Genomic DNA, 12,139 nt, shown 5'->3' with positions numbered 1-12,139 from the left:
AGTTGTTCCCGTGGATAGCATGAATGTAAACGACCAAGTTTCGGTCCAAATATACACATTATACTATTGGTTCGAATATACCCATCCGTATATAGCCATCCGTTATACTATTGTGTCTTGCTCTGAAGTTGAGTTTTTAGTTAAAATTGATGAACTTCGTATTATGGTAGTATCTAATATATGATCAAATTTTACATTTTCTTTGTGTGGTTATTGAAGTTGATGACTGTAATGATTGTTTTAAGCAGTTGGTATATACTGTAAATGTTTAACTCTTTCTACATAGTCAACGTTATTGCCCATCGTCTTTCTCTGATTCTCTATGCTTTGCAGTTGTTTTAGCGTTTATTTACTAAAGTAAAACTGGAATCTCCACCAAGAGAATGAAAGGTGCAGAGTGATAATAGAAGTGATCTCATGGGTTACATGTAGTTCCTGCGATGATCGTCCTCAGACAAATGGACTCGGGAAAGAACTTCTTTTCCTTCGTACTGTTGTTACTTCTTCAGTTTCTTTCAAACTTTCCTAACACTATTATGTTCTTGCATGTTAAGCTAAATTTCTATGACACAACCACCTCATCAACTACATCTCTCATCTCTTGTTCAGATCCAATGTGTTTTTCAGAGTGCTCTAGTGAGACAAATCAATGTGGTTACACCTTGAGTTATGAAGATGAGAGTCGCACAACCGGCTATTAAGTGTCAGATTTATTATATTTTAACACAAGCCTAAGGACATCGTTGTTTGCCAACTCTTCAGCACCAATTGTTTTTGGGTGAGTGTGATTACTTGGATGGCGATATGGATATACAGTAGTGTGGATGTGGAACTGATAACGGTCACTAAGTTCTTTTAAAAAGAGATGTCAATGAAAGGAAGCTCCTAATATATACGTGATTTTAAAATATTTTTACCCAATGACATATAAAACACGTGCGGCGCACCAAATGCACGTGCGATGCACGAAGAAGCTAGTTTTATTAAATACACTTGAGACCTCTTAGTTAAGATTTGGCTTTAGAACCACCAATTTCATTGAACCGCTCCCGGTGTTACTTTTTTTTGTTCATAGCTCTTTTTTGTTATTTGTTTATATGTTCCCTGACGTTATATTAACTAATTTTGCTATGAAGTACTTGTTCTCATGTCATATTCTCAAGAATGTATTTGAAAGTACTTCAGCCTAAATTTGAAAGAGTTTTATAGTATGCTCACTGACAAAATCAGTAAGGATTTTTTTTTTTTTTTTTTTTTTGGGAAAAGCAAAGAAATTGTTAACATACTTGAGAAGGGACTAACTATATAGTTTACAACCTTTGATATATTTTAATTTGAATTTGGTTTATTTTTAGTTAATCTTTTGTTTAACTTTATGTTAGGAAAATTTGCATTAGCAGTGCTTCGAGTTTGATCTATACACCAAAAACAAGAAAAGAGAACGAAAGAATCAACAAAGATGTTGCGAACAAGAAAAAGTTGGAAAAAGTAAGAGAACAAAAAGAGCAACAAGCCTACTTTCAACAATTCGGGCAGGGGCAAGTAAGATTAGATGTCACAAAGCGGAGCCCAGACTTTTCTAACCCAAAAATAAATTTTTGAAACCAAACTAACCCATTAAAAAAAATAAAAAAATAAAAACAAAGTAGGCTTCACGCACAGATTCCCCCTCCCCCCCCCGGGGCACCCCAGCCTTTATTCTTTGGAAATCAAACTCAAACTCAAACTCAAAATTAAGTTTTTTTCAATACTTTGACCGAAAATTAGTCGCGTTTCAAAACACCGGAATATAAATATTTTATATATAACTTAATATTTTTTTAGTGTACAATAATATCGACTCATTACATCAAGTATACATATACATTTAGATCGTCATTTTAGAGGTTGTAAAGTGCTTCGAAGTAAGTTTGAAAACTTGTTATACATATACATTTAGATCGTCGTTATAGGGTTCTAATTAATATAAGACGTCGCACGAGTTATTATTAATCGACAATAAATGCTAAAATAATTAATTATCATTAAAAAAATAATACCCAAAAATATATATAATATTAACATAAAATGTACATTTTATTTACAAATAAACAATCTCCTAAGGCCTAAGGATCCTCCTAACCCCACCACCCTCATTATCATCAGGATCCTCTCTCCTCCTCTTAATCACAGGATGATTTATGCCATGATCATCCTTTCTTCCCTTCTTCAGGCCGTGGGTGAAAATATGCTTCCTGTGGGAGACGGCGGCGGTAGCCACCTGAGTAGCCTCATTAGATGCCTCAAGAGATGACTCAATTGAAGGAGACTGGACCACAGGAGCAGAAGAATGAACTTGAAATAACATATAAATAATTTAATGTTTCATAAACTAAACATGAAATAACATATAAACAATTATTTAATAAATTATTTCTTTGTAAAAAACAAACCTGTGTGTCGACGGCCTCCTGAGATGGCTGGTCAGAGGGTTCCTTAGCTGGCTCCTCAACGGTCTCCTGAGCACTACCCGGAGCTATAGCTGGAGGTGGAGACGGGTCAATCTGAACAAGAGGAGATGGGTCCACAGGCGCGGTGAACCTATAATACATGTAAATAATTTAGTTTGGATTAATAAAATAATTAATTAATACATTATTTTATTGTAAAAAAATAAACCTGTGTGTCGACAGGCTCCTGAGATGGCATGTGAGAGGGCTTCACGAGCGGCCGCGAGCCGAGATGCGATGGTGCCGTAGGCCTGGCTGTAGAACGAAGAAAGTAGTCATCGAAAATAATATCCAAGTTTATGTCCTCATCTCCGTCTCCCATATGTAGATCACTAACTGGCACCTGTGGAAATGATGACCAAGGATCATAATGTGGGAACATCTCTGGCGTATATCCAGGTCTCTGTGAAGTCGACGGCCTGGAAGAAGAAGTCGACGGGATATCTGTAGCCGACGGAGCCTGACGGGCTATATCGTCAGGCTCATCTACTAGACCTCTGCCAGCCCGACTACCTCTATCAGCCCTACCACCCTCTGGACTACCCTCTGGAGCAGGCTCTGGAACATTCTCATCGACACGATGCCACTCCTGTGCCCGTGTCATACCAATGTCGGTAAGCTGAACTATCCGTGCTGCATATGCCGCTATCCCGGGGTCGGTGGACTCCATACGGGGAATGCTCTTATGGCGTATCATCAGAGTCATCCGTAGCTGCATATATTTGCAAATTTTAAGAATTGAATAAATTCGTAAAGTAATACATAATAAGATGATGGATTAAGTTTAAGACTAATAAAACTTACCAGCGCCACATACGCTCTTGAGAGTGATGCATTGAGGGGTTGGCAATCAAGGAGCGAGTGATATGCATGTACCACGTCATGTACTCATGGACCGGAGTGTCATGTCCGACCGCCGCTAGAGTCGTCATCCTCGCGTTCCATGCATCGACTTCCTGGTGCATACGCGCCCGCCATGCCGCATTGTCGATCGAACGCTCGTCCCTGGTATAGTGGGTGTGCTCCCAACGTGTAGCCGCGGGTATGTTCTGTACATGCCCAAACTGCCGTAACACGCGGTCGGGCACGTGATGCTCAACGATGTTCCATATAGATCAATGGACACCGTGCAATCCATATGTGCTCACCAGCCCTACAAAATGCCGACAGCTGACCCAAAATCTGATCATACGGCGTCCATATGAAAGCCTATAAAAAGAATTCAACTAGTTAATAATAAAAGACTAACAAAAATAAGAAACTAATGTTAAATCAAAAAAACTTACCTCGGGCGCCGTCATGTTGTCTAACTGATCCCTAAACGAGAGACTGACATGGTGCGTCTCCACACCTCTGGTACGGCCTCGCGACCATCTCCGCGCGTATGACATATCCTCAGCAACAAAGTCATCGGGAGGGTGAGCAGCTATGGGCTGAAAAGGTCTCAACCTAGTCCACACCCATATCTGTCATAGTCATCAAAAAAAAAAATTATTAGTCGTCGTTTCGAAAAATATATTTAGTGTTTTATTACACACACTTAAATATATTACCCGAAGAAGAGGGCTATATGCAACGACCTCAAGCCTCTCGCCTACAGAGGCTCGATCAAATCCTCTGTACATGTAAGCCAGGACAGCGGCGCCTCAACTGTAACATCCCAGCTGGTCTAGATCCTCAATAAAGAGCAGATACCTCATGCTCATATCCGCACCCGACGTGTTCGAGAACATAATGTCCCTAAATATGATGAGAAGATATAAGCGAGCACGTCGATTAACATCAACCTGAGGCGTCGCCTCGCCAATCGGATGCTGCAGATGTACGAGACGCAAGTGAGCATGGAGGGAGGACCGCAACAACCGACTCCATCCACGCATATCCCTCTGATGGGGCACGAAACCAGTGAGCCTAGTCAACTCGTTGGGATATGACAGCTGCGGAGGCTCCACTCTATACAATGCCTGTCCATCAATATGAAGACCATAAATCACCTCGACATCCTGCAGGGTGATGGTAGCCTCGCCAGTGCAGAGATGAAATGTATGGGTCTTCGGTCGCCAACGCTCAATCATGGCCATCACTAGAGCCCTATCGTGCACAAGCCGACCAACCTCGATGCACCGGTAGATACCGGCCCGACGTAGTATATCGATGACACGAGGATATGAGGGAATAACCTCTAGAATATCCCATGTTGACTCCCCCGGACGGGTACAAACCACTCTACTAGAGGATACCAGTGCATCCCATACATACTGGGACCTATGCTGATGCTGTAGATAAAGTACCCCTCTGTTGTCAAAGGGCCCTGGCTCCATGGAGGTGTCCTATCTATTTTAAGCATATTAAATTAATCATTAATACATGAAGTAAGGATTAAAGTGGTATATTTTTTACGCATTTTAAATTAATCAATATTTTTTTAATTAATCTCTAATACGTAGTATTAGTTATGTAATCTTTTACCGAGAAATTATACAAAGGATTGAATCCTAAACTAAGGATTTTCAATTTCTAATTAGCAAATAAATAAATTAACAATTAAAGATATAAAGATTAATAATTAAGAAATCAAAAAATTAACAATTAGCTAGCAAACAATTAGCATATAATTAATAAATAAACAATTAACTAACTAATCAAATAATTAACAAATAAACAATTGGCTTAACAAAAACTAAATAAATAATTAGCTAGTCTAACAATTGAAATAACTAATCTAACAATTAACAACAAATAAAAAAAAATTAAAAAATGAAAAAAGGGCAGAAACAGCCCATTTTGCACACAAAAAAAAGTGCGTAAAAGATTTTTTTTTTGTCCATATCCGCAAATAATACACAATAGTAATGCTTAGGTTAATAATGTAATAGAAAAATCATAGTAAAATACCTAGATTGAAGCTTTAATTTTGAGTTTTTGAATTGAATTATACGCCGCTTTATTGCGAAGTTTCGTTCCGTACTTCAATATACCAAAAATATTGACTTTTGGGTTAGAAATCAACAAGAAAACGATGTTTTTGATCGCGTGGGACCTCGGAAATCAACAAGAAAACAACCTTTAATGGCTGCTTTTTTTTTCCTTTTGATCGTGCGGGACCAGTAGTGGGGAAGAAGGAGCGGGTATATTTAACACCTTTTACGCACAGAATCTGTGCATAAAAGGACTTAAGTGTAAAACTACACTTTGGTCCTTTTACGCAAAGATTCTGTGTGTAAAGCCTATTTTGGTTCTTTTTTTTTAATGGTTTATTTTGGTTTCAAAAATTTATTTTTGGGTTACAAAAGTCTTGGGCCCCACAAAGCGTGTCTTTAACTTGACAGATAAAGAGGGTGATCTTGACGAGGAATTAATGAAGAATGGAGTTAGTTACTAAGATTTCTTGAAAAATAAAAAATAATTTTTAGTTAATCATAAATTTAGGGATTTAGGACTTCCTTCATTGATCATTAGAATTTCGAATTTTATGTCTAGCAACTTCTTTTTTTTTAAGTATATATTTTTCGGCTCAATTATTTTATTTAAAATAAATCACTGTTCTACTTGTATATGAACAAGTCAAATCATAGTAAGGAATCAAACTATAAACTATTGGAAGAGAAAGAGCAAAGAAATCCTTTTACAACACATTCCAAAAGCACGTAACAAACGGGAGCTCCAATTTTCTTTGTAGCAAATGAAAATAACTCATGGTTATATGACAATGACAAAGTCAGTTGAGCATTTAATCTTTTCCAAATAGGCCCGCAGATTGAGGTGTCTCCTCAAAGTATTGTATACGATCGAAAAGTAGCTATTGTCATTACCAATGCCACCAAAATAGTTGTACACCAGAAAAGTAGCAACTTTCTGGTTGTTTTTTCTCTTTCCTTTTTAGATATTAAATAAAGATTACATTAGCCATTTTAATTTATTTATTTGTAGTTGTTTTGCGTAACTTATTTAAAGAATATTTTGGTCAATATTATCAGATATTTTTATATTTTTAATTTTTGTTATTTTAATTTGCATTATGGAAAGACTAAAATGAGGCACCTAAAACATTACAAATTTATTTTTTTTAATGAAATTATAGGCTAATTGAGCTTTGAATTTCTTTTAAAATTTATGTCCACTTACAAAGTTCAATTGTAATTCCAACAATAATGCAAATAATAAAAAAAAAATAAAAAAAAGAACCCGACCCACAGTCGTGTCATCACATGATCAAGTACTAAGCGGCAAATTTCTCTTACATTTTTTTACACCAATTTCAGTTTTTTTGAAGATACCGGTTATGCCCCTATTTCCGTCCATAACTTTCAGACTTCCTTTAAAACTTCAAAAACATCATATCTCTCTTTTAGCTTAAGGCCAAATTAGGTGATTTAAAAGATTATGTGGGGTGGAATCTCGCAAGGATTATGTTGGGCTTGTCAAATGTGAGTTCCGTGATCATCTAGCAACCGTTAGTGATTTTGACATATGTCCAAGGAGTTATGACAATTTTACCAGAGATTGTTGTGCTGGTTTTTTTTTTTTTTTTTTTTTTTTTTTAACAGCAATTTCATTTTTTTTTTAAATACCGGTAATGCCCCTATTTTCGTCCATAAATTTCAGACTTCCTTCGTACAAGCTTTCAGCTTTATGAAATGACCTTTTAAAATGAACCCTGAACTCCGAGCATCTGAGCATCAAATGTGTATAAAGAAAATGCGGCCTGTCATATTAGTATAGAAGTCAAATCTTGGGACTCTGCTAGTTTTTTTTTTATATATATATATATTAATATTCATAAACTCCAAAAACTGTTATTTTTTATTTGACTTAACAATTTTATTTGACTTAACAAACTCAAATTCTGACCATAGAAATTTGTTATCATCGAAGGATCTCTTGTGAGAATAATTTTAGTAGGCTTGACAGATGTACTATCCCATATTAACACCAAAAGATCATTTTTAAAGAATCTAAAATCATTTCCCAAATTGGGGATTGTAAGAGCCTCCTGCAATATAATAATGTGAGCTCATTTCTGCGTCAACTTTAATGTTATATCTGGATTCTTTCTCTTGTTGATATTCCATGATACAATTCGAAATTTTGTACTTCCAGTTGCAATTGTCGTTATTTATTATTCTTTTTTCGCGGCAGCTTTGGTCGAGACGGGGATTGAAGGATCTCCAAGCCTCCTTAGCACAATTCAGGCACAAAAATTAAAAAGAAAAGAGTTTAGAAATTAGAAATAGCCGATTTGGTACGGGTTCCGACTTAAAGCCAAATCCTTAAGTAAATCAATTTTAAAAACTTTATGCAAGTGAAAAATGCTAAGTTTTCAACTCTCTCGAAATAGTAGGATGGGGTCCTTTATATAGAACCCCAAAATTCCCAACGGCTAGGGTTCCACTCAATGTGAGATTGTGAAATTAAGGGTAAAATTCCCTTCAATATATGAAGAATTGATTGAAATCGAGAATTTGAAAATGAATGAGACAAAATTCATAAATGGATTGCAGCGAAAAGGAAAAGAGTGGGGCAACCTCACCTGCTCTTGGCTGAGCTGTGGTGGAGAGAGGGTGAGGCATTAATTGTCTTGCCAAACTAGCCATACCGGGCTTGCTACACGCGAATCTACAGGTTTGACCTTGCCGTTTCTGGCAAGGTGACGAAGAGAGAGGAAAGAGACTCTACTAGGTGAACTATAGCGAGTAGATTTTTTTAAAGTAATACTTGTTTGAAAAAATAGAGTTTTTAATTGTATGTTGTTCAATGTCACTTTGCTACAACGTCTGTATCTGAACTCATAATGGTTCTGGCATAATTTGGCCTGAAGGAAACATCATTGTTACATGTTTCCATGTGATCCATGACCAAGAGTGGCTAATTAGAATCAGAGTCCCAAACCCAAATATTAGCAAGAGGCTTTTTTTTCAAATTTATTATTTGTAATGTAGTTTCTTAAAAGACATAATAAGTTTAACTTCACATAGATCTATTATAATTTATACTAGTAAAAATTAATTCAAGTTAATAAGATGTTAGCCATATATTTACAATACATTATCTTAGATGTTGTTGAAAAATATATTATTTAGTAATATGAAGATTTAAATCGTTTAACTTCAAGATCTAAATATTTCTAATGTTAAAAAGTTGAGACTTTACAAATCGCGCTTTATTTCAATGAAGCAAGCGCTTCACTTAAAGCGTGAAGCGGGCCTTGACACTTTTTTTTTTTGCTTCTCGATTCCTAAGACACTGATCCACGAAGCTATAGGAGTTATTTATACCAGAGCAACTGCGTCCTAGGGTTGTCTACAAGCCGTGTCTATCAGAGTCTAGTTTATGGTGTGTTGTGCACCACACTTATAAACAGGAGGCTGTCGGGCATTTAGGAATATTGTCCTTCTTTCTTATCTTAGATTATGCGTTCGAGCCGTACCAACAGGATTTCTTTTCTAATAACGTACTGTGATTACAGTAATGCCTGTGACGAGCAGAGCTTTAACCAACTAGAAAGGCAAGGCTACCACGTAGGGTACCAGTCAGGCGCTACCAATAGATGTGGGCTAGGGTGAGTCCCAGAGTGAGGCCCTATCTCAGTCTTCTCAGAGCCCTTCCGTCTCAGCGGACCCCAGAAGTGCTACACCTATAGTACCTCCACATAATGCATCAGGCCAGGAGATGCGAAGTGCTATTCAATTATTGACTTAGTTAGTGGCCTCTCAAGCCCAACGTCAGGGTACGGTTACTGGTTATGTTGACGGGGCTATTATGCCAAGGTTCGAGACTTTATTAATTTGGATCCTCAAGTATTCCTTGGATCAAAACTAGATAAAGACCTGCAGAATTTTATAGATTGGATGCTGAGGACATTGAAGGTAATGCATGCTTCAGACACTGAGTCAATAGAGTTGGCTTCCTACCGTTTGCAAGATGTTTCTATCCAATGGTATGAGACCTGGGAGTTGTCTAAAGGGGCTAATACACCTCTAGCAGTATGGCAGGAGTCCACAGAGGCTTTTCTTCGACATTATTTGCCAGCAGAGGCCCGACGGGCTCCAGTTGATAGGTTTCTGAATTTACGCCAGGGGAATATGAGTGTTCGGGAGTATAGTCTTCTCTTTAATTCACTAGCCAAGTATGCTTCCACAATTGTAGCTGAGATAGAGGATTAGGTACACTGATTTGTGATTGGACTTGGGCTGCACTTGATTAATGATTACATAATGGCCTCACTTCAAGAGGGTATGGATATCTCTCGTATTCAGGTTAATGCTCAGGGTTTAGAGGAGCGAAAGCAACAGCATCGAGCTGATCGAGAGCATGATAGGGGCCAGAGTAAGAGAGCTATATCTTCTGGTTCCTTTGGTGAGTTTAGGGGTTGTTGTAGACAATAGATTCCAAGGCATCCATCCTATTCAGCGGCTAGTGCGCCCTCACAGTTTCCAAGACCGAGGTTTGATCGATCCACTTATTCTGGCTAGGCCAGAGTTCCAAGGCTTCTAGTTCCCAGGTCAGAGGTGGTTCTAGCCAGATGAGGCCATCTCTACCATGATGTATTCAGTATAGTAAGTTTCATGGCAGATAGTGTCGTCTGGGTTCAGATGTGTATTATACCTGTGGTCAGTCAGGCCATATTATGCGAGATTGTCTATCAAGAGGTGGTGGAGGTATAGCTTAGTCGATGGGATCTGCGGCTGGTTCTTCGTCATCGGTATGCCCTCCTGGGCAGGGTTCTCAAACATTATTCGGACACGGTAGAGGCAGAGGTGGAGCGTCCAGTTTGAGCTTCCTCAGAATCGCATTTATGCATTGGCTGATCGACAGGATCTTGAGTCATCGCCCGATGTTGTCATAAATATACTATCAGTCTCCTCTTATGATGTATACGTATTAATAGACCCAGATTATATGTTGTCATATGTTACTCCTTTTATTACTGATAAGTTTGGGGTGGAACCCGAGTCGATTGGGCCTTTTGAGGTATCTATGCCTGTTGGTGATCTAGTGATAGCTAGACGGGTATACATAGATTGTATACAAAGATTGTGCAGTTATAGTTTGTAATTGTCATACTGTAGCTAAGTTAATTGAGTTATACATAGTGGATTTTGACGTTATTATGGGTATGGACTGGTTGACTTCTTGTTATGCTAATATTGATTGCAGAATAAAGATGGTCCGATTTCAGTTTCCAGGAGAGCCAGTGCTGGAATGGAAAGGTAATATAGTTTTGTCGAGAGGTAGGTTTATTTCCTATCTCAAGGCAAAGAAGATGATCACAAAGGGTTATATTTATTATATAGTTCGAGTTTAGAATGCAGAAGTAGAGTCACTGGCTCTCCAGTCTGTTCCAGTGGTTAATGAGTTTCAGGATGTATTCCTAGATGACCTTTCAGTCCTTCTTCCAGAGCGAGAGATTGACTTTGCTATTGATGTATTACCAGATACTCAGCCGATATCTATTCCCCCTTATAGGATGGCCCCTGTTGAGTTGAAGGAACTGAAAGAGAAGTTGAAAGATTTGCTCGAGAAGAGCTTTATTAGGCCTAGTATGTCGCTGTGGGGAGCACCAGTGTTATTTGTAAAGAAGAAAGATGGCTCGTTGCGAATGTGTATTGACTACAGGTAGCTGAATAAGGTAACGATAAAGAATAAATATTTGCTCCTGAGAATTGATGATTTATTTGATTAGTTGCAGGGTGCCAGATGCTTTTCAAAGATATACTTGAGGTCAGGTTACCATCATGTTAGGGTCATAGAGAAAGACATTCCAAAGACAGCTTTCAGGACTAGATATGGTCACTTTGAGTTTCGTGTGATGTCATTCAGTTGACTAATGCCCCAGCAGTATTTATGAATTTGATGAACCATGTATTTAGACCTTTATAAACTACATATTTAGACCTTTCTTAGATCGGTTTGTGATTGTATTTATCGATGATATTCTAGTCTACTCCCAATCAGAGGCAGAGCATGTAGATCATTTGCATGCAGTGCTCAGAGTCCTTCAGGATCGAAAATGTATGCAAAGTTCTCTAAATGTGAGTTATGGTTGTACTCTGTGGCTTTTTTGGGGCACATTACATTAGATGAGGGCATCAGGGTTGATACGCAGAAGATAGAAGCTGTGAAGACTTGGCCTAGACCCACGATACTGACAGAGGTTCGTAGTTTTCTGGGGTTGGTAGGTTATTACAGGAGATTTTATAAGGTTTCTCTTCCCTTTCCGCACCAATGACGAAGCTAACTTAGAAGCAACTAAGTTCTAGTGGACTGATGCTTGTGAGCGGCGTTTTCAAGAGTTTTTGAAGGACAGACTGACTTCATTATCAGTTCTGACACTTTCAGAGGGACTAGAAGGTTATGCTATTTATTGTGACGCTTTGGGCGTCGGATTGGATTGTGTATTGATGCATCACGGTAAGGTTATCGCTTATGCTTCGAGAGAGCTAAGAAAGCACGAGAAGAATTATTCGACCCATAATTTGGATTTAGCTGTAGTGGTCCATGCGTTAAAGACGTGGAGGAATTACTTATATGGTATTCATGTTGAAATATATATATATATATATATATATATATAGGAGCCTTCAGTACATCTTCAAGCAGAAAGAGTTGAATTTACGTCAGAGGCGATTATTAGAGCTGTTGAAAGATAG

The 12,139-nt window shown here is 38.0% G+C and overlaps 1 long non-coding RNA gene across 1 annotated transcript; it reads right to left on the bottom strand.

Moving 5' to 3' along the window:
• Positions 1–2,094: 2,094 nt before the first annotated feature.
• On the bottom strand, positions 2,095–8,359 carry LOC132066690 (uncharacterized). The gene is made up of 5 exons (XR_009416912.1): positions 8,020–8,359; positions 3,776–3,955; positions 3,366–3,698; positions 2,433–3,201; positions 2,095–2,334 (listed from the first exon to the last, which is right to left on the bottom strand). It is a non-coding gene; the product is annotated as an uncharacterized LOC132066690 (long non-coding RNA).
• Positions 8,360–12,139: the final 3,780 nt, after the last annotated feature.

The sequence above is a fragment of the Lycium ferocissimum genome, chromosome 8, assembly GCF_029784015.1.
Source record: "Lycium ferocissimum isolate CSIRO_LF1 chromosome 8, AGI_CSIRO_Lferr_CH_V1, whole genome shotgun sequence".
Lineage (NCBI taxonomy): Eukaryota > Viridiplantae > Streptophyta > Magnoliopsida > Solanales > Solanaceae > Lycium > Lycium ferocissimum.
Note: the sequence above shows the minus strand (reverse complement) of the source record. Positions and strands in the feature narration are given on the sequence as shown.